General features: G+C 42.6%; 2 long non-coding RNA genes across 2 annotated transcripts; one reads left to right on the top strand and one right to left on the bottom strand.

The window, feature by feature from the left end:
• Positions 1 to 947: 947 nt before the first annotated feature.
• Positions 948 to 20,133, bottom strand: LOC129636794 (uncharacterized). The gene is made up of 3 exons (XR_008707123.1): positions 18,022 to 20,133; positions 2,040 to 2,112; positions 948 to 1,112 (listed from the first exon to the last, which is right to left on the bottom strand). It is a non-coding gene; the product is annotated as an uncharacterized LOC129636794 (long non-coding RNA).
• Positions 15,142 to 20,247, top strand: LOC129636793 (uncharacterized). Its single transcript, XR_008707122.1, has 3 exons — positions 15,142 to 15,505; positions 17,048 to 17,168; positions 17,847 to 20,247. It is a non-coding gene; the product is annotated as an uncharacterized LOC129636793 (long non-coding RNA).
• The last annotated feature ends 1,957 nt before the right edge of the window (positions 20,248 to 22,204 follow it).

Genomic DNA, 22,204 nt, shown 5'->3' on the forward strand with positions numbered 1-22,204 from the left:
GGGTTTAATACAGTATTCATCGTAGAGGCTGGTTCTCAGAATTTGGTCCCAGCACCATCAGCATTGCCTGGTATTTATTTTTTACAGTAATTTATAATTTATTGCGAAAATAATGCACTATAAATACATACTTTCAACACCCACCTCAGACCTTTGAATCAGAAACGTTGAAGATGGGCGCAGCAGCCTGTTTCAGTAGGATACCAATGTCCGCTCGAGTGTGAGAACCACTGCTTCATATAAATAGAATAGTAAAAGTCTTAATGGCAACAGAAAGCTGATTAGATTGTGGCAGAACCTATTGGACAGTAGATTAGATTATTTAAAACCTATTTTGACTTTTCGAGGGCGGTTACCCAGGCTGAGTACCTCCCCAGGAGCAAGAGCTGTGTATCCTCCCCTTTTCCGTTTACCCGTTGTGAACAAAGGCCTTTCGTGCCATTAAAAAAAAAAAAAAAAAAAAACCTATTTTATAAGCATTCACTGGTTTTAATTAAGTTATATAGGTTAATGCCACCCGCAAGGGAACAGTCTCTTATAATCTTGAATATAAGCAGATTGTGTAAGCACTTAATGTTTAAAAATGTGTATTAAGTGTAATAATATATACTATTTATGGACGGATATACAAATCTATCTAGGGATTTGGAGTGGAACCCAAATGTTTTCACTGATTATCCTTCCTACTTTTAATCTTTCCCCCATACACATGTAATTTTCTCCAATTAAAAAAAAAAAAACTAAAAAGACCTGAGACACTAAGAGGCTCTATGAATGCCAGGAAAGAAAGTTCCCTGTTTTGTTTTGTACACACACACACATCCCTCATTGAGTCAGAGAACCTGTAGAAATGAAACTAGGTCAGGTTTGTGGCAGTCAACTTGTAAGAATTGAAACTGCTGCAGAGGGCAGCCACGTGTAGCTGGAATGAAGAGGGAAGACAAACCAGAGGGGATGCCCTTTATTAAAAATATGTTAAAAACACGATGTAGTTTTTGACAGTTGCTCTTATTTTAATTGTATCTTTTAAGAACTAACGCCAGGAGGATCTTCCTTGAAAATAAACTTTACAGCTGTGTAAGTCAGTCACATAAGAACTCTTCATGAACCCCCTAGATCAGAGAACAGGAAAATATGTATAAGCTCCAATAAAGGTTTTTGATAACTTTTTGTTTTTAGGATTGATTTTAATCTCTCCTTCTGTGCAACATAGAGTATATTTGGAAAGAAAAGTTACATTGAATGTTATTAGTTCTCACAAAGAGATAACAGTTGTGTGTGCCAGGCAGCATTATAAATTCTACATGTATTCATTTATTTTTCACTATGATTTGGTGTGTTTTTAAAGACAAAACTGAAGTAAGTATAAGCTTTGACTAAGCACGATACTTCAAATAGGCGTTCTGACTTACCACCTCCTTTGAACTGTCACAATCCCCTTTCAGTGTCAGATTTTTCTTAAAACATTCTGACTCAAAATTTAATCATGTTTATTTTATAAAAAGAACAATATCTAAAACCTCTAGTTCTTTAAACCTGGTATTTTATTGAACTCAGTAAGTAAATAAAATTTAAAGATGCCACAGCTATTTCCTTTCACTCCTAAAGAAAACTAAAGCCTAGCCATGCCTTTGGAATGCACTAACTCTTTGCAGAGCGTAAAACTATGCACTAAATTCACACATTAATACATGTGGATTAAATTGGAGGTTGCATTCTTTAGCTTAGCTTTTATTATATCCCTTCACTAAAGTAGCCCCAAATTTTCCTACATTTTTGCTATCTATACAGATGCCTAATGTGATGAGAGATGTGCACATAGTAATAATAATTATACCCTTTGCCCTTTTTAATCATCATAGGTGTTTTGAATGTTTACATGCAGATTTGTTGCAGGGCAAGCTACTGGCTTTTTCTGCCTATTGAGTATTTTAATGGGGTACAGTGCATTCAGAACATATCCCGGGATGACTCTTAGATGGTATCATCCATTTAAGTTTGATGGATAAACAACCTTGCTGATGAATGCAGTTGCTCACCTGTCAGCAATCCTGATTTGTTCAGTGAAATCCTGTATTTCACGTGTACCACCAGAGAACAGAAGGCATGCCACTAAAAACAGAAAACAAGGACTCGTTCAGTTTGAAAAGATGATAGTCTAAGCTTTTAAAAGGATCAGAAATAACAGAGTCATCAAAGTTATTCAGATCTATTTGAAAGTGATGTTTAAATGTACCCCTATTTTCTCAGTTTAACTGTACTCCTATTTTCTCAAGAATATATTCTGAGGGTAAAAAGAACAGAAACAAAAAAGTCTCAAACATCACAGATTTATTGCTAATAGTAGTATTGATAAGGTAAGATAATTTTAAAACTTTTATGTCTACTCTAGATAAAGTGAATAGTAAGTTTTGTTAGTTAAAACTCTAATAAGAGGGAAAAAATATTAAATAAATAAGAGGGAAAAAAATAAAAGAAATTTTTTTGTGAAAAGTCCTCTGGTGTTAAATTTGAATTTTGAATACATATTTCTATATTTTAGAAGTAATGTTACCCAAGTGGAGTGTGCCCATATCTTGATATCTAAATACCATTCCCTATGAAAGAAACAGTATTTCTTGGAGAAATGATGGAGTTAGGGTCTCAGGCCAGAAAAATACAACAGTGCAAACATGAACCTGGAACATCTTGCCAGAAAACAAGGAAGTGCCCCAAAACTCTTAGGATCAAATCAAAAACTCACACAACCCAGCTTGAGGGGACTGCATTGGCCAAAGATGAGTCAGTCTTGACATTAAAAGAATAATGACTATGATCAATTATCAAATCATTCAGTAAGTTCAGTTCAGTCGCTAAGTTGTGTTGGACTCTTTGCAACCCCATGGACTGCAGCATGCCAGGCCTCCATGTCCATCACCAACTCCCGGAGTTTACTCAAACTCATTTCCATTGACTCGTTGATGCCATCTAACAATCTCATCCTCTGTCATCCCCTTCTCCCACCTTCAATCTTTCCCAGCATCAGGGTCTTTTCAAATGAGTCAGTTCTTTGCATTAGGTGGCCAAAGTTTTGGAGTTTCAGCTTCAGCATCAGTCCTTCCAGTGAATATTCAGGACTGATATCCTTTAGGATGGACTAGTTGGATCTCCTTGCAGTCCAAGGGACTCTCAAGAGTTTTCTCCAACACCACAGTTCAAAAGCATCAACTCTTCAGGGCTCAGCTTTCTTTATACTCCAACTCCACATCCATACATAACTACTGGAAAAACCATAGCTTTGACTAGATGGACCTTTGTTGACAAAATAATGTCTGCTTTTTAATATGCTGTCTAGGTTGGTCATAACTTTTCTTCTAAAGAGCAAGCGTCTTTTAATTTTATGGCTGCTGTCACCATCTGCAGTGATTTTGGAGCCCAGAAAAATAAAGTCTGCCACTGTTTCCCCATCTATTTGCCATGAAGTGATGGGACCAGACGCCATGATCTTCGTTTTCTGAATGTTGAATTTAAAGCCAACTTTTTTACTCTCCTCATTCACCTTTATCAAGAGGCTCTTTAGTTCTTCTTCACTTTCTGCCATAAGTGGGGTGTCATCTGTATATCTGGGTTACTGACATTTCTCCCAGCAATCTTGATCACAGTTTGTGCTTCATCCAGTCCAGCATTTCTCAGGATGTACTCTGCATATAAGTTAAATAAGCACGGTGACAATATACAGCCTTGACATATTCCTTTCCTGATTTGGAATCAGTCTGTTGTACCCTGGAATGTGAAGTCAAGTGGGCCTTAGAAAGCATCACTATGAACAAAGCTAGTGGAGGTGATAGAATTCCACTTGAGCTATTCCAAATCCTGAAAGATGATGCTGTGAAAGTGCTGCACTTAATATGCCAGCAAATTTGGAAAACTCAGCAGTGGCCACAGGACTGGAAAAGGTCAGTTTTCATTCCAATCCCAAAGAAAGGCAATGCCAAAGAATGCTCAAACTACCGCACAATTGCACTCATATCACACGCTAGTAAAGTAATGCTTAAAATTCTCCAAGCCAGGCTTCAGCAATATGTGAACTGTGAACTTCCAGATGTTCAAGCTGGTTTTAGAAAAGGCAGAGGAACCAGAAATCAAATTGCCAACATCCGCTGGATCATGGAAAAAGCAAGAGAGTTCCAGAAAAACATCTATTTCTGCTTTATGCCAAAGCCTTTGACTGTGTGGATCACAATAAAATGTGGAAAATTCTGAAAGAGATGGGAATACCAGACCACCTGACCTGCCTCTTGAGAAATTTGTATGCAGGTCAGGAAGCAACAGTTAGAACTGGACATGGAACAACAGACTGGTTCCAAATAGGAAAAGGAGTTCATCAAGGCTGTATATTGTCACCCTGTTTATTTAACTTATATGCAGAGTACATCATGAGAAACGCTGGACTGGAAGAAACACAAGCTGGAATCAAGATTGCCAGGAGAAATATCAATAACCTCAGATATGCAAACGACACCACCCTATGGCAGAAAGTGAAGAGGAACTCAGAAGCCTCTTGATGACAGTGAAAGTGGAGAGTGAAAAAGTTGGCTTAAAGTTCAACATTCAGAAAACGAAGATCATGGCATCCCATCCCATCACTTCAGTGAAAGTGGGGAAACAGTGGAAACAGTGTCAGACTTTATTTTTTGGTGCTCCAAAATCACTGCCGATGGTGACTGCAGCCATGAAATTAAAAGATGCTTACTCCTTGGAAGGAAAGTTATGACCAACCTAGATAGTATATTGAAAAACAGAGACATTACTTTGCCAACAAAGGTCCGTCTAGTCAAGGCTATGGTTTTTCCTGTGGTCATGTATGGATGTGAGAGTTGGACTGTGAAGAAGGCTGAGCGCCAAAGAATTGATGCTTTTGAATGGTGGTGTTGGAGAAGACTCTTGAGAGCCCCTTGGACTGCAAGGAGAGCCAACCAGTCCATCCTGAAGGAGATCAGCTCTGGGATTTCTTTGGAAGGAATGATGCTAAAGCTGAAACTCCAGTACTTTGGCCACCTCATGTGAAGAGTTGACTCATTGGAAAAGACTCTGATGCTGGGAGGGATTGGGGGCAAGAGGAGAAGAGGACGACAGAGGATGAGATGGCTGGATGGTATCACTGACTCGATGGACATGAGTCTGAGTGAACTCCAGGAGTTGGTGATGGACAGGGAGGCCTGGCGTGCTGCGATTCATGGGGTTGCAAAGAGTCGGACACGACTGAATGACTGATCTGATCTGATCTGATCTGTTGTTCCATGTCCAGTTTTTCTGGACATGGAATCTCCTGCTTCTCAGGAGATTTCTCAGGAGGCAGGTCAGGTGGTCTGGTATTCTGATCTCTTGAAGAATTTTCCACAGTTTATTGTGATCCACACAGTCAAAGGCTTTGGCATAGTCAATAAAGCAGAAATAGATGTTTTTCTGGAACTCTCTTGCTTTTTCAATGATCCAGTGGGTGTTGGCAATTTGATCTCTGGTTCCTCTGCCTTTTCTAGATCCAGCTTGAACATCTGGAAGTTCACGGTTCACATGTTGCTGAAGCCTGGCTTGGAGAATTTTGAGCATTATTTTACTAGCATGTGAGATGAGTGCAATTGTGTGGTAGTTTGAGCATTCTCTGGCATTGCTTTTCTTTAGGATTGGAATGAAAACTGACCTTTTCCAGTCCTGTGGCCACTGCTGAGTTTTCCAAATTTGCTGGCATATTGAGTGCAGCACTTTCACAGCATCATCTTTTAGGATTTGAAATAGCTCAACTAAAATTCCATCACCTCCACTAACTTTGTTCATAGTGATGTTTCCTAAGGCCCACTTGACTTTGCACTCCAGGATGTCTGGCTCTAGGTGAGTGATCACCCCATCATGATTATCTGGGTCATGAAGATCTCTTCTGTGTAGTTCTGTAGTTATTCTTGTCACCTCTTCTTCATATCTTCTGCTTCTGTTAGGTCCATGCCATTTCTGTCCTTTATTGTGCCCATCTTTGCTTGAAATGTTCCCTTGGTATCTCTGATTTTCTTGAAGAGATCTCTAGTCTTTCCAATTCTATGGTTTCTCCTCTATTTCTTTGCATTGATCACTGAGGAAGGCTCTCATATCACTCCTTGCTATTCTTTGGAAAGAAGATATATTCAGATGGATATATCTTTCCTTTTCTCCTTTGCCTTCAGCGTCTCTTCTTTTCTCAGCTATTTGTAAGGCCTCTTCAGACAACCATTTTGCCTTTTTGCATATATTTTTCTTGGGGTTGGTCTTGATCACGGCCTCCTGTACAATGTCACAAACCTCCGTCCATAGTTCTTCAGGCACTCTGTCTATCAGATCTAATCCCTTGTATCTGTTTGTCACTTCCACTGTATCATCGTAAGGGATTTGATTTAGGTCATACCTGAATGGTCTAGTGGTTTTCCCTAGTTTCTTCTGTTTAAGTTTGAATTTGGCAATAAGGAGTTTATGATCTGGGCCACAGTCAGCTCCCAGTCTTGTTTTTACTGACTGTATTGAGCTTCTCCATCTTTGGCTGCAGAGAATATAATCACTCTGATTTCAGTATTGACTATCTGGTGATGTCCATGGGTAGAGTCGTCTCTTGTGTTGTTGGAAGAGGGTGTATGCTATGACCAGTGCCTTCTCTTGGCAAAACTCGTTAGCCATTGTCCTGCTTCATTTTGTACTCCATTGCCAAACTTGCCTGTTACTTCAGGTATCTCTTGACTTCTTACTTTTGCATTCCAGTCCCTATGATGAAAAGGACATCATTTTTCAGTGTTAGTTCTAGAAGGTCTTGTAGGTCATCATAGAACCATTCAACTTCAGCTTCTTTGGCATTAGTGGTTGGGGCACTGGAGAAGAGAATGGCCACTGGAGAAGGGAATGGCAAACCACTTCAGTATTCTTGCCTTGAGAACCCCATGAACAGTATGAAAAGGTAAAAATATACAACACTGAATGATGAACACCCCAGGCCAGTAGGTGCCCAATATGCTACTGGAGATCAGTGGAGAAGTAAGTCCAGAAAAACGAAGAATGAAGAAATGGAGCCAAAGCGAAAACAACACCCAGCTGTGGATGTGACTGATGTTGGAAGTAAAGTCTGATGCTGTAAAGAACAATATTGCATAGGAACGTGGAATGTTAGGTCCATGAATCAAGGAAAATTGGAAGTGGTGAAATAGGAGATGGCAAGAGTGAACATCGACATTTTAGGAATCAGTGAACTAAAAGGGACTGGAATGGGCAAATTTAATTTAAATGACCATTATATCTACTACTGTGGGCAAGAATCCCTTAGAAGAAATGGAGTTGCCCTCATAGTCAATAAAAGAGTCTGAAATGCAGTACTTGAGTGCAGTCTCAAAAATGACAGAATGATCTCTGTTCATTTCCAAGGCAAACCATTCAATATCACAGTAATCCAAGTCTATGCCCCAACCACTAATACCAAAGAAGCTGAAGTTGAATGGTTCTATGATGACCTACAAGACCTTCTAGAACTAACACCGAAAAATGATGTCCTTTTCATTATAGGGACTGGAATGCAAAATTAAGAAGTCAAGAGATAACCTGAAGTGAAGTGAAGTCGCTCAGTCGTGTCTGACTCTTTGCGACTCCATGGACTGTCGCCTACCAGGCCTCTCAGGCGACAGTCCATGGAGTTTTTCAGGCAAGAGTACTGGAGTGGGTTGCCATTTCCTTCTCCAGAGATACCCGAAGTAACAGGCAAGTTTGGCATTGGAGTACAAAATGAAGCAGGACAATGGCTAACGAGTTTTGCCAAGAGAAGGCACTGGTCATAGCATACACCCTCTTCCAACAACACAAGAGACAACTCTACCCATGGACATCACCAGATGGTCAATACTGAAATCAGAGTGATTATATTCTCTGCAGCCAAAGATGGAGAAGCTCAATACAGTCAGTAAAAACAAGACTGGGAGCTGACTGTGGCCCAGATCATAAACTCCTTATTGCCAAATTCAAACTTAAACAGAAGAAACTAGGGAAAACCACTAGACCATTCAGGTATGACCTAAATCAAATCCCTTACGATGATACAGTGGAAGTGACAAACAGAATCAAGAGATTAGATCTGATAGACAGAGTGCCTGAAGAACTATGGACGGAGGTTTGTGACATTGTACAGGAGGCCGTGATCAAGACCAACCCCAAGAAAAATACATGCAAAAAGGCAAAATGGTTGTCTGAAGAGGCCTTACAAATAGCTGAGAAAAGAAGAGACGCTGAAGGCAAAGGAGAAAAGGAAAGATATATCCATCTGAATATATCTTCTTTCCAAAGAATAGCAAGGAGTGATATGAGAGCCTTCCTCAGTGATCAATGCAAAGAAATAGAGGAGAAACCATAGAATGGGAAAGGGATCTCTTCAAGAAAATTAGAGATACCAAGGGAATATTTCAAGCAAAGATGGGCACAATAAAGGACAGAAATGGTATGAACCTAACAGACGCAGAAGATATTAAGAAAAGGTGGCAAGAATACACAGAAGAATTGTACAAAAAAGATCTTCACGACCCAGATAATCATGATGGTGTGATCACTCACCTAGAGGCAGACATCCTGGAGTGCAAAGTCAAGTGGGCCTTAGGAAGCGTCACTATGAGCAAAGCTAGTGGAGGTGATGGAATTCTAGTTGAGCTATTTCAAATCCTAAAAGATGATGCTGTGAAAGTGCTGTACTCAATATGCCAGCAAATTTGGACAACTTGGCATTGGCCACAGGACTGGAAAAGGTCAGTTTTTATTCCAATCCTAAAGAAAGGCAATGCCAAAGAATGTTCAAACTACTGCACAATTGCATTCATCTCACACACTAGCAAAGTAATGCTCAAAATTCTCAAAGCCAGGCTTCAACAATATGTGAACCGAGAACTTCCAGATGTTCAAGCTGGATTTAGAAAAGGCAGAGAAGCCAGAGATCAAATTGTCAACATCTGTTGAATCATGAAAAAAGCAAGAGAGCTCCAGAAAAATATCTACTTCTCCTTTATTGACTATGCCAAAGCCTTTGACTGTGTGGATCACAACAAACTGTGGAAAATTCTTCAAGAGGTGGGGATACCAGACCACCCTAACTGCCTCCTGAGAAATCTGTATGCAGATCAAGAAGCAACAGTTCAAACCAGACATGGAACAATGGACTGGTTCCAAATTGGGAAGGGAGTACATCAAGGCTGTATATTGTCACCCTGCTTATTTAACTTATGTGCAGAGTACATCATGTGAAATGCCAAGCTGGATGAAGCACAAGCTGGAATCAAGGTTGCCAAGAGAAATATCAATAACCTCAAATATGCAGATGACACCACCCTTATGGCAGAAAGCGAAGAGGAACTGAAGAGCTCCTGATGAAAATGAAAGAGGAGAGTGAAAAAGCTGGGTTAAAACTCAACAATCAGAACTTCCCTGGTAGTCCAGTGGTTGAGAATCTGCCTGCCAATGCAGGGGACACGGGTCCTATCCCTGGTCCGGGAAGATCCCACATGCAGCAGGGCAACTAAGCTCGTATGCCACAACTACTGAGCCTGCACCCTAGAGCCCATGATCTGCAGCAAGAGAAGCCCTCCCACCGCAACTGGAGAGTAGACCCCACTCGCTACAACTAGAGAAAGCCCATGCACAGCAATGAAGACCCAGCTCAGCCAGATATAAATAATACATTAAAAAAAACCCTCAACATTCAGAAAACCATGATCATGGCATCCGGTTTCATCACAACAAATAGATGGGGAAACAATGGAAACAATGACAGACTTTTATTTTGGGGGACTCCAGAATCACTGCAGATGGTGACTGCAGCCTTGAAATTAAAAGATGCTCCTTGGAAGAAAAGTTATGACCAACCTAGATAGCATGTTAAGAAGCAGAGACATTACTTTGCCGACAAAGGTCCATCTAGTCAAAGCTATGGTTTTTCCAGTAGTCATGTATGGATGTGAGAGTTGGACCATAAAGAAAGCTGAGTGCCAAAGAATTGATGCTTTTGAACTGTGGTGTTGGAGAAGACTCCTGAGAGTCCCTTGGACTGCAAGGAAATCCAACCAGTCAATTGTAAAGGAAATCAGTCCTGAATATTCACTGGAAGGACTGATGCAGAAGCTGAAACTCCAATACTTTGGTCACCTGATGCGAAGAACTGACTCATTTGAAAAGACCCTGATGCTGGGTAAGATTGAAGGCATGAGGAGAAGGGGACAACAGAGGATGAGATGGTTAGATGGTGTCACTGACTCAATGGACATGAGTTTGAGCAAGCTCCAAGAGTTGGTGATGGACAGGGAGGCCTGGTGTGCTGCAGTCCATGGAGTTGCAGAGAGTCGGACATGACTGAGCGACTGAGCTGAAATGAAATAAACAGCATTACCTATGAAGAAACCTTGCCCAAGATGCTTAACTTAAATACAGTGAAGCCTTTTGACCCAAATTCTAGTTTATAGGAAATACAGGGAGAGAAAAACAAGTAAAATGACCATGATGGAAGAATCAGATTCAGAATTTGTAGCATACAAAAACTGGCCTAAATCCTTCAGAAAAGTACTGTCATGAAGAAGAGTGGAGTACTGCTCTAGATTATGAGACAAAAGATGCAATAATTAAATGCAGTGAGTAAGTCTTGATTGGGTTTTGGTGTGGAAAAATGAAGCTATAAAAGAATATTTGAGGACACTTTAAGGAAATTTCTTTATAGACTGGATATCAGTTGATACTGAATTATGGTTCATTTTATTACTGTGGAATTAAGTTACTTAGGAGAATGTCCTAGTCAGGTAATTAGGGACCAAGTACCATTACATCTATGACTTACCTTCAAACAGTTCCATCAAAAAATTATATAAAACGTTGGGAAATTCATTTTGTGTATATACACACATGGACAGATAAAGAATTAAAACATGGCAAAATATTTAACAGTCATTGTGGAGGATGTATGTTTCTGCTCATGGTACCAGTCTTTCAGATTTGGTTGAAGAATTGTGTTTCAAAATTTTCAAAAGATGGAAAATAGTGTTCATAGAGTAGTTAGAATAGTTTCGGCGTGTGTTGCGTGTGTTGAAGGGGGTGGTGGGGAAAGCAGCAGACAGGATAGGTGAGGGGAAATCTAGGAGCCAGCAGCAGCTTAGCAAGCTCGGAAGTAACACACGAGAATTCAAAAGCTTATGGGATTGTCAGAAACAGAAGGCCGCAGAAAGCTGGATGGGTCACAGCTTAGCAGAAAGGTGTGGGCAGTGGAGGCGGAAGCAGTCACCGGAGCCCCTTGAAGGTCAGGAAGGAAAACTTGAGAAAGAATTGCTTTGACTTCCCCACAGGCAGGAGAGAGTCCAATGGGCCTTGCCCTCTGATGTGGTGACAGGAGCTTTTTAAATTTTTTTGGTTCTGTTTGGCTTTCTTATATATAGCCTCCATCAGTGGTCTTAAGATAGTCTTTTAAAACCAGAGTTAGTGGGATTCATCTGCATCACAGCCCCTGAAGGTACCCTTATTATCTGGGTGTTTCCCACTCCCAGATTCATGTTGCCTGTTTATCTATCTTAGAAAAAGCTTATCGCAAAAAAGGCAGGAAAAATCTGGTACAGTCCACATAACTTTAATCGCACAGTGGATAATAAAACAATCTTTTAAAAAAAAATAAAGGATACTTAGACCAAACAACAATGGGCAGTAGGTAGGTGGGTATACATTCCCAGATGTAAAGAGGAAAACGGAGACAGCATGACTTTTTCCAGAAGCCAGAATGAGCCCCAGAATTTAGCCACAGTAAGACTAGTGGTCTGTAGTTTGATATGGTCACATTTAGCCATTTTATTCGGAGAAGGCAGTGGCACCCCACTCCAGTACTCTTGCCTGGAAAATCCCATGGATGGAGGAGCCTGGTGGGCTGCAGTCCATGGGGTCGCTGTGAGTTGGACATGACTGAGCGACTTCACTTTCCCTTTTCACTTTCATGCATTGGAGAAGGAAATGGCAACCCACTCCAGTGTTCTTGCCTGGAGAATCCCAGGGACGGGGGAGCCTGGTGGGCTGCCATCTATGGGGTCGCACAGAGTCGGACACGACTGAAGTGACTTAGCAGCAGCACACAGTTGAGATGGTAACGCTCAGAGAACCATTAGGTGGCAGCAGGGACACACGTATCTTTTTGTTTGTTTTGGCCGCAGAGCATGTAGGATCTTAGTCCCCAGACCAGGGATCAAATCCACGCCCCCTGCCTTGGAACCATAGTCTTAACCACTGGGATTACCAGGGAAGTCTCAGACACAAGCATCTTTTGATATCCGATTTTCTCCCCTCCTCCCCCACTGATGGAGCCTTAGTGAAAGAACATTGCCGAACAGCTTTGTCGGGGAAGAGAAAGGGAAAAATAAACAGCCCAAAAAACCCAGCAACTATGGTTTATAGCATCCAAGTGACAAAGGCCTGCTAGCCATCTGTACTCAATTCCTGTTCTTGGTTTTATTTTATTTTTTTCCCTTGGTTTTAATACACACATTTTTATGTGTACTTGCTATAATTTTCTAATAAAATAGCTTTATATCCAAAGTCCTTTAGATCACTTGTGCACTGTTTACAACATCTCTCTGTTGTCAGCTTTAGAATATAAGCTGAAATATAAGTAGGAAGTGTGGCTCAGGTTGTTCGAGACTCAGGACATTTAATACATACATTTATAGGGACACCTTCATTCTCTGTGATTAGTGATGACGAAGGGCTCTTTGTGGTCCTCACAGGTGTCATGTGTTAGGGTCCCTGGGAAAAGAACTCAAATTTCTGTGTGGGAGGTTTACTGGGGTCTACCCTTGGGAACATCACCTGTGAGAGGTGACAGGAGCAGGATGGGGCAGAGGGAGAAAGGAGGAGCTGCAAAACAGTTGCAACAAAGACATCAAACAATCCTGTAGGAGCTCTGGAGCTGGGGTGACCCTGCAGAGATGCTCCCCACCTTAAGTCAAGGGAGCCAGAACTTTATACCCACCCCGTCCCAAATAATCAGCCACAGATATGGGCTGCCCTGTGAAGGGGGCTAAGAGCCATTCAGTGGAAAGCTGTCAACCACTAACACTCCCTGCCTCTGGGAGGATGAGCCCCTCAGTCCTGAAGAGGGAATCTGGGCAGCACGCTGCAGCATCCACGTTAGAGAAGGTGTGCTCTCCCCATTGCACCCTTATTTTTGGCACCTCCGTGGCTGCCTCTCTTGCAGAAGCTACTCATTTTAGAAGCCATGAAACCACCTTCTCATCTTGTTTTCTTTGTGTTAAAAGCTCATGGAACAATACCTTGGCTCTTCCTGCAGATGATGTTTGTTTTGAATTGATTTCGTGTGTGTGTGTGTGTGTGTGTGTGTGTGTGTGTGCGCGCGCGCTGTAGGAGAGCTTGCTCATGCTTAAGTATCTCAGGTACAAAGATTAAGGATTTCCATTGTTGAAGGATGCTCCAAAAGTTTTTGGCACGATTGGTGATCATTTACTCTGGCACACCAAAAGCCAATAGGGCAAATTTTATAAAAAGAAAAGCCTTTTAGGGTAAGTTTTTTTTTTTAAGGAGGAATAAATGATATGTTCTGAAAATAGCCTTTTTGCAGGCAGAAAATACATGATCAACTATTTATGAAGAAGTTTTTAAAATTTTCTATTTCACCTGACTTTGCCTTCTTTTGTATTCTGTGATACTGATGTCCTTTTTATTTTTTTTTCCAGTTTCAGCAAAAGGAATGACTCCTCCCACCCTTACAGTAATTTGATTAATTCTACCCTCTCAGTGTCTTTTGGGGTGTATTTCTTATTCTCCGTGCCAGTGTTGCAGACCAAGCTAGGGACCAAACCTCCTCATCATTTCTCACCTAAGCTGAGGCAGTCGCCTAAGATTGGGAACCTTTCCCCAAGATGCATCTTCCACACTTGGCCCCCAGATTGCTCTTCCGCGTGCCCACCCTTCTGCATCTTCCAAACATACTCATACCTACTTGTTAACATCCCATTTGTTAGCCTAGCATATAAGGCCATGAGCAATATGGCCACAGCCTGCTTCTCAGCCTGAGCATGGACCGTACTCACCGTGTATGAACCTACCCTTTCCTTTCATGCATTGCTGCTTTGCCCCTGGTGTCTGTTTTACGTCACATGCCTTTCCCACTCTCCTGCCTGGAAAAATGTCTTTAATAACCCAGTTCTGATGGGACTTTGGTGACTGCTCACCAGCTTTCACAGAACTCCTTGTTTCCCATGTCTGCTTCCTTAGTGTTTTGCATCCAGCAGCAAACACCCTGGGCTCTTGGTGTTTCAAATGGAGCCACTCTTGGGCCTCAGGCTTCCCAGGTGGCGCTAGTGGTAAAGAAACCGCCTGCTAGTGTTGGAGATGTACCAGACATGGGTTCCATCCCTGGATCAGGAAGATCCCCTGGAGGAGGACATGGCAACCTACTCCAGTATTCTTGCCTGGAGATTCCTATGGCCAGAGGAGCCTGTCAGGCTACTCTATAGGGTCACAAAGAGTCGAACATGAAAGAAGGAACTCACCATGCACACACGCAGGGCATCATGTCTAAGGGGCAGTGGTTAATCTTGTTCTTTGCATTGTCTACACTTGGCAAGGTGTGCCTGTCACTAGTAGAATTCAGTCTCCTTGAGAAACGTGGAGTTTAATATCAAAAGAAAACTTTTGATAGCAGTGAACATTATATTTGACTCTGGAGAACATCCTAAAGATTTCTTGTAATTAGCATTGTGGTATTTCTCTGACACATAGACTCATAATATCAGTTGCCACATATGGTTATTACTACAGTAAGATATAAGGAATTAATATTTTGAGGCATTTTCTTGATGGAGAGAAACTTGTGATTGATCCTAATTAATGATGTGTCTCTTTGCAGGGAGTTGAAAGTGATTTTTACTTTTGTGTTTGCTGCTAAGTATCTAGGTAGGAAAAACCTGACTGTAATTGCTTGATTATGAGCAATCAATGTATTGCTCTTTTTTGGTGGTTGTTTTCAGTGTTACTGAGTTGGTGGCTAATTTGATGCTTTCTCCACAGGCGGAGTGATCAGAACCAATTAAGCTGACAGTGGAAGAGCAAAACTCAGGCAACTGATGCAAGAAAGTGACTAGTTTATAGATATATGTGGCCGTTTGTTTTATGATTTATAAAGAAAAATATCGAACACAGAGCACATGCTTATTTACTCTCATTTTTGCTGTGACTTGTAAAGTGGCCCAGGTTAAGCCACTTTACTTTTTTCTGTCCCATCTGAAAAAAAAAAATAACATATTTCCTGTATCCTCGTAAGACAATCAAGTTGATGTGAATATAACAGCTGCTTCTAGCAGTTTGCGAGCCCAAAGTAAATGGTTGTGGGCTTTTTTTGGTTGTAACTGATGCCCTGTCTTGTTTGACTTCATTTTTCTTCGCATTGCTCTCGGATCTCTGTTTTATGATCAAAGGAAAACATGACGGCTTGCTTCACTGACAGGTAAAACAGCACCCTGGACCTAGGATCTGTAGTTCTAGTGTGGATCCTGCCTCTCACTAGCTGTGAGGGCTTCGGCAGGAAGACCTTAACTTTGTCCAGCCTCCATTTCCATTTTTCCTTTCAGTTCTGAGATTCTGCGATTCTTAGTTTATGGAGAAGGAAATGACAACCCACTCTAGTATTCATGCCTGGAGAATTCCATGGACAGAGGAGCCTGGTGGGCTACAGCCCATGGGGTTGTAGAATCAGACATGATTGAATGACTAAACCACCACCACCATCAGGAAGTCAAGAAAGCTGACATATGATCTTCCCTGATAAATCCAGTCCATATACAATCACTCAGTCTTATCGACATTTCTCCTTCCTCTGAGGTTCTACTGAAGTATATCAAAGCTACACAATCTAACACACATTAGTCCTCTGATGATAAGGCAGGGTTCCATGTATGAAATCCCATCTCATCCCCTGCCTCCATGCCCCCAACCTGGCCAACTCCCAGGTCTAGGCATCTGTTGTAGACTCAGTTCGTATATGTTGGCTGAAGGAGGAAGCTTAAGGACTCTGCAGCTATCTATTAAGAGTTGATTCTATATATTTTACAGAGAAAAGAAAGGTCATTTGGCAAGTATTTTCTTTGATAACTTCCTCCTCCAGCACATACATAATCTGTTGATTCATCCTTGAAAAGATTGAAAAAGTATGACTGTATTAAAATTTAAATCATGTGTACAACCAAAAGTAGCATTACAAAGTTAAAGACAAGCCGCAGGCCACAAGAAAATATTTGCAGAATATTTTTTTAAAAATCCTGAGAATCGCTTCCTTTGTGGCTCAGCTGTTAAGAATCCGCCTTCTATGCGGGAGACCTGGGTTCAACCCCTGGGTTGGGAGTATCCCCTGGAGAAGGGAAAGGCTACCTACTCAAGTATTCTGGCCTAGAGAATTCCATGAACTATACAGTCCATGGGGTCACAAACAGTTGGAAGTAAAAAAAAAAAAAAAATCCTGTGTATCATTAAGAAAACAGATAAATAACCCAACAGAAACAGGAAAACACTGGGGAAGAGGAGGAAGAAGACTATTCATGCCCATCATTCATATTCCTTGGGCCTTTGCTTCTAACCTAGTTTTAGTAGACCCCCGTATGGGTCTGGAGAAGGCAATGGCACCCCACTCCAGTACTCTTGCCTGGAAAATCCCATGGATGGAGGAGCCTGGTGGGCTGCAGTCCATGGGGTCACTGAGGGTCGGACACGACTGAGCGACTTCCCTTTCACTTTTCACTTTCATGCATTGGAGAAGGAAATGGCAACCCACTCCAGTGTTCTTGCCTGGAGAATCCCAGGGACGGGGGAGCCTGGTGGGCTGCTGTCTATGGGGTCGCACAGAGTCGGACACGACTGAAGTGACTTAGCATATGGGTCTATCTAGAGTGGGTTGGGTTTAAGCAACTCATCTGCCAAAACAAGGTCCAAATGCCTTCAAAACATTTTATTTTGCTTGCAGTCATTTCCAGCTCATCAGCATTATTGATTTCAGATTCACCGTGAAGAGAAAACTGTAAAACTGACACTGGGAAAGTGATTCTCTGAACTTAGAGGCCAACTTGAACCAGGAAAGATGGAACCCGTGGAAAGATTTGGCTCACCGCGCTGAACAGGTGTGAGTCGTGATTAATTCTGAAGCGATGCCTCTGCGTCACCCCCCTCCCCCACCCCCGGGCTGCCCTCTCGCACATCCCTGCTCTTGCTGCCACCCCGCCTTCTATCTTCCAAAGCCGGGTGGATACAGAGCTGGAGTCAGGTGAGCCAGCTCTTACACTGCCCTCACTGGCTTACACCAGTCCTGCCCTCTGTGGCCTGGTGGTCTCGTCCTGGGAGCTCCCAGGCAATAACCATTCTCTTACAAAGTTTATAGTATGACCCCTACTTGAAAAGTGTACACATATTCTGTTTTTTCCATCGCCGAAGCTAATGACCACATTAAGACTATCCTATAAATACCTCTTGACCTACTCTGAGTTCTCACACTGAATCCATTTAATAATAACACAGAAAGAGCCCATGAACCCTGGGAGAGGCAATAGTCCTCAAGAGCATCCAGCCCAAGACACATATGGCAAGTCTGTTGCCAAGTCTCTATTTCTGAGAAACTCCTTTAGTATGAGGGAGACTCCTGTAGGGTTCACTAAAACACAATTTAGATGCAATAGAAGTAGAAACAGCAAAGGCATACCAAAGTAGGAAAATAAGTTGTTAAAAGCAGTGAGTAATGATAGCGTGTTCGTTTTGTTTTTTTTTTTTTAATCAATATCTGTCCTCATGTTTCTATGCGCAAGGTGCAGCCATCAAAGTGAGTGGGTGGCGCTTGTCCGAGTCCTGCGGAGTCAGCCAGTACTGTGTGACTCACCTTCGTGATATCAGTAAAGCTCCAAGCCTCTTGCCTGGGAATTGACAAAGGAAACTCGATTCTGAATATGCCACTATTTGAATCTTTAAATGTAATCCACTTACCAGTCAACTGACAAACGTTCTCCATATTCTTCAGGTTGTTTCTAATCTTTCTCCTAATCACGTTTGCAGCCTGGCTGGATTTTATTGGGTTTATGTGTGTTAGCTTTGAGAAGGAATGGAAACACCTGCTTCTCTGAGATGATCATTATGTACCACCCCCCGCCTCGTCCCCCACCACAGCTCGGGTAGAGCAGAAAGGTGATCTCATAGGGTTTTTCCACACAATTATTCTGATTTTTAAAACACAAGTATGTGAAAGCCCCAATCATTGCCTCTTAAAATCCCCTTTGTGTTCAAAGAGGAAGCTTGGGGAATAGTTTCAGCAAAGTATCGGGAGTATCAGATAGCACTGATTCACCCAGTTCTGGAAACAAACCTCAGTTTCTTCAATCATTGGTTCAAGATGAGAAAACTCCAAAAATGTGAAAACTTCCCTTTGCCGTGTACTAATTTGGCAACAAACCAGAGATCAGCCTGTCCTCTGACAAATGTGACACATGAATTTGACAAGTGTTCCGTCGTCTTCCACCCCGGTTCATGCTGCGCCCTTCTGGCTACATTGCTCCCTGGGTTCTCTATTCAAGTCTTACTCATCTTTGGAGGTCCCACTCTCTCCTGGTAACCTTCCCCAACTTACTGGCTTAGAGGGAGCTTTTCCTCCCCTGAACTCTGGCACATATATCAGAATCTCTCAATTGACATTTAGTCAATTTCCAGGGTAGAGATTTTGCTGAATTCTTACTCCCACACCTATGGGGGTGCTGGTGCTTTGCCTACAGTGCTGATGTGTAGTGTTGGCTGGGCATCAGGATTATCTGTGCAGCTTTTAGGAATTACACATGTCCCAGTCTCACACCACACCTTCTGAATCAGGCTCACTGCTTGGGTGATTCTGATTTACCCCTGGAGTGAGAGCTACCACTTTGCCATTATTGTAGGAATTACATGAGCTAATATGTTGAAGTGAAGTGAAGTGTTAGTCACTCAAAGGTGTCCAACTCTTTTCAACCCCATGGACTGGGGCTCTCCAGGCTCCTCTGTCCATGGGATTCTCCAGAGAAGGATACTGAAGTGGGTTGCCATTTCCTTCTCTAGGAGATCTTCCCAACCCAGGGATCGAACCCAGGTCTCCTGCATTGCAGGCAGACTCTTGACTGTGTGAGCCACCAGCGAAGCTCTCAGTAGAGATATATTGACAGGCACTTTTTTTTTTTTTATTAAACTCTAGACTTTCATTATCAGAGAAGGCAATGGCACCCCACTCCAGTACTCTTGCCTGGCAAATCCCATGGATGGAGGAGCCTGGTGGGCAGCAGTCCATGGGGTCGCTAAGAGTCGGACACGACTTCACTTTTACTTTCAGTTTTCACTTTCATGCATTGGAGAAGGAAATGGCAACTCACTCCAGTGTTCTTGCCTGGAGAATCCCAGGGACAGGGGAACCTGGTGGGCTACTATCTCTGGGGTCGCACAGAGTTGGACAGACTGAAGCGACTTAGCAGCAGCAGCAGCAGCAGACTTTCATTATAAATTACAACTTGAATGCTATGGCTGCTTCCTAGCTCCACCTTCAGCCCCTAGCTCCTAGTCCCTTCCTTTTCAACAGAACCTCTATATGTTTAGAGGGCTGCCCCTCCTCAATACAGTCCGCTTGCTTCAGGGGAAGTCCTCCCCACCCTCAGTGTGAGGTGAGGGGCTGAACAGTCTATGAGGTTAAGTCCATGGCTCAGGAACAGGTGTGTGACCCAGTTATGGCCACTGAGAAGCAAGAAGAGTGCTAAAGGCTTCTGGGAAGGGTCTTCCTCTTTACTCTTTCTCCTGCTATTATCTTTGTTACTGGCAGCCACCCTGTGGTCTTTCTCTCTCTCCCTCCCCTTTCCCCCTTTTCCAGAAGGGGGAAAGAAGGTTTAGGATGAATCTAAAAAATCGTGCATCGTTAATGTTGAGCAAAACAAACCTGAGTTGATCTCAACTTGGACTTTCATGTATGTGCACCAATAAATGCCTAGTTGTTTAAAACAGTTCTGTTATTGTGGCTGAATTATCCTCCTAGACATACTTGTGTTTATTCCTTTGATCCCAAGTATCACCTGGCATAATGCCCTGTTTAGTAATTTTTCAATAAGCATTTGTTGAATGAATGAATGAATGCATAAAAGTGCCTATATATACAAGTACTGGAGACATAGTAGCCTAACAAAATCCCAGTCTTCGTGGATTTTATATTCTAGTGGGAGTAAAACTGCATTTGTGGACCAGGTTAGCAGCTTCTCTACAGAAGCAAGTTTTATGTTTCCACTTCTTTAAGTACTTGGGTTCAACACTCTGAGTTAGAAAAGGAACACTTGTCCCGAAGAGTCACTGCTCAGGAATTCACCTGACCACCAGAGTGACTTTTTGATGCTAAAGAAAAAGGAAATGACAAGTGACATCAAGAAGAATACTTTGTTCCCAAGTTTGTGACTCAGAGGAAAAACTACAGTGCTCTTACTACTATACCTCAGCTCCAGAGTGTGAGACAGGAAATTGCAGAGGACCAAATGGGGAGTAACCATCTTAAAGGGCTAGGAAATCATGATTTTAACAAATGAATGGAATTTGGGGAAGGGAACACCAATGACTTACTGCGTGTCAACCTGTGAGTGTGTGAAAGGTAACCACAAGAGGTGGTGATCAGTTCATCTCCAGGTCTTCCCTCTGTGTACCACAGGCAAAGGAAGGGTGTCTTCCCCTTAGAGATTGCCCTTCATGCTCATGCTCAGAGGCTAACTCATGCCCAACCCTTTGGTGACCCCATGGACTATAGCCCGCCAGGCTCCTCTGACCATGGGATTTTCTCAGTCAAGAATACTGGAGTGGGTTGCCACTGTCTCCTCCAAGGCATCTTCCCAGCCCAGGGATTGAACTCACATCTCCTGCATTGGCAGGCGGATTCTTTACCACTGAGCCACCAGGTCAGCCCCAGTGCCATGATAAACTGGGGACTGGCCTTCATTAGAGATAGTTCACTATGGGATAGACCAGTTTAGATGTATTATTTGTGTATGCAATAGGATGATCTCATTCCTTTTCTGGGATAGCAAACGCTGGTGAGGATGAGTGCAGCCATCCCTGAAGACTGGTGAGGGAAATGGCTAACATGAGGGCAGACGTTGTGTAGCAGGAGGCCTACTGACCCAGCCGGCTGATCAGAAAACAAATTCAGACTTCCCTGATGGTCCAGTGGCTAAGACTCTACAGTCCCAATGCAGGAGGCCCAGGTTTGATCCCTGGTCAGGTCACTAGATCCCACATGCTGCAACTAAAAGTTCGTATGCCACAACTGAAAGAACCATATACTGCAACAAAGACAGGAGATCATGTGTGCCACAGCTGACACCTGGAACAGCTAAACAAAAAAATAATAACTATTAAAAAAGATAAACACCACCTCCAATCCACTGCCTCCAACTCCCCTCCCATCAAATATATTTTGAAAAAAAAAAAAAAAGAAAGCAAATTCAGAAGGGTAGGAAGGAGTAGGAAGGAGCAGTCTAGCAAAATGAGTTGAGGCACAAAATCATTACTGGGCTTCGCTGGTGGCTCAGTCAGTAAAGAATCTGCCTCCAATACGGGAGACCACCTGCAGCACAGGAGCCCCGGGTTTGATCCCTGGGTTAGGAAGATGTCTGGAGAAGGAAATGGCAACCCACTCCGGTATTCTTGCCTGGGAAATTCCATGGACAGAGGAGCCTGGTGGGCTACGGTCCATGAGGTAGCTAGGGTCAGATATGACTTAGCGACTAAATCATCAAAGCATCTGGACCTAGGAAGAAGAGGGCTTCAGGGAGCAGGTGTCATTGAACACTGACACTAGAGAAATAAGTCAAGGACAATGACTAAGGTCCTGAGATCAGGTCTTAGTAATTAAACTCAGCACCCGTTCACAGACAGGAGACAGACAAAGCATGACCCACACCAGGATAGCAGGTGTCATATAGACCTGGTGATAAGCTAATGCTCCTGTAAATGCTCAGTGGGTCAATGAGCTCATCCAGCTGTCCTATGAGATGGCAGCAGTCAGACAGTTTTATATCCTTAAGCTCTAAATTGGCTTCGTTGGTGGCTCAGAGAGATTCTGTCTACAATTTGGGAGACCTGGGTTCGATCCCTGGGTCAGGAAGATCCTCTCAAGAAGGACATG

Source organism: Bubalus kerabau, chromosome 22, assembly GCF_029407905.1.
Source record: "Bubalus kerabau isolate K-KA32 ecotype Philippines breed swamp buffalo chromosome 22, PCC_UOA_SB_1v2, whole genome shotgun sequence".
NCBI classification, from domain to species: Eukaryota; Metazoa; Chordata; class Mammalia; order Artiodactyla; family Bovidae; genus Bubalus; species Bubalus kerabau.